Below are 1305 nucleotides of genomic sequence, written 5' to 3'. Positions count from 1 at the left end.
CTTCAACGTCCTACTCTTTCTTTACTGGTTGGCAATTTCAATGCGTTGGCAGAGTTTATTGAACTACATTAGATGCGCTGAATACCCGTATGGAGGACATAATCCATGAACGTGCCATGGTGGCCTTACTAGCCAGACTAGAGAAACCCCTTCAATGTAAATAGAGAATCGCAAAATGTTCACGGAATTTCTTCTCTATTTCAATCAAGAGACTCACTTATGTGTCAGAAATGACCAGTCATAGGAACGGTTCACGGGCTAATCCTGGTATCCGAGCACTTCCCCATGTTTTTGTTCGAAGTATCTTACGTCCCTGCAGACCTACGGAACATGCTGCCTTAGGGGCTGACGGAAAGTGTAAGTTAATCCTTTGAGACATGTTGACCCTGGTACCCGTGCCAGGGGAGTACCGGTATCCGAAAATAGGGATTCGCAGAATACAAGCACGAGCACAAGTACAAGTGCAAGGCAAAAAAAAAAATCCGTGTGGATCTGAGGTTCCATACAAACTCACGACTCATATTTTCCGATGCTTCTTGTTTGGGACAAGTATAAAGTCTGGCTCTCTCATTCGGAGTCCCGAGCCATCAAATCTAAATACCATACCAAACTCAAATTGAACCTATGCATTGGCCCCTCTTGAGTCAGCCATTTCTCTACAAATTAGCCTCTGTGTAAGAGATTGCTCTACCCGCCGGGCTGGATTTCTCTTTCATTGGATTCTTTAATCGTGGATGGGTACAACCCCCGCATAGTACCTCTAGGCTATGACATGAAGACCAGATCACTCAACATCCATAGGGGAGCTTCAAAACAACCAACTAACAAGGAAAACAAATGGCGTCCTTTAGAAGCCCAAAAGCGGGGTAGTGTGATAAAGGCCTCAAAAATTCTCCAAACTAAGAAAGTAACTGCGACACTCTCGTGAAAGAGATTCCCATTCACGCGAAAGTCAAGTAAGAACGTCCATGGGTTTGATTCCCTTTTCAGCAGACTTGAAAATTTCTGCCCCTGGGTCCAACTTCCGTGCCCATGTGAGTGGATCCTTCACCTCTCCAGGTCAGGAACCGGGCGTTTTCTGAAAAGCGTGGTTACACTTTGCCATTGGAAATTTGACCCATGATAAGCTGCAGTCAACAAGAGCATAGGCTATCGGCTTTTGTCTCGACGCCTCGTTATATATCATACTTGTACAGTACACTTGCTCACCCCTCCCGGTTGTTCCTAGGGCATTCCCTGCCCGCACCCCTACTTGTAACTAGTCTGCTTCATCTTAGCTACCAAGATAAGAGGATATTGTACTAA

The sequence above is a fragment of the Tuber melanosporum genome (assembly GCF_000151645.1).
Source record: "Tuber melanosporum whole genome shotgun sequence assembly, scaffold_2, strain Mel28".
NCBI lineage: Eukaryota > Fungi > Ascomycota > Pezizomycetes > Pezizales > Tuberaceae > Tuber > Tuber melanosporum.
The sequence above is the reverse complement of the archived record's forward strand: the minus strand, read 5'-3'. Positions refer to the sequence as shown.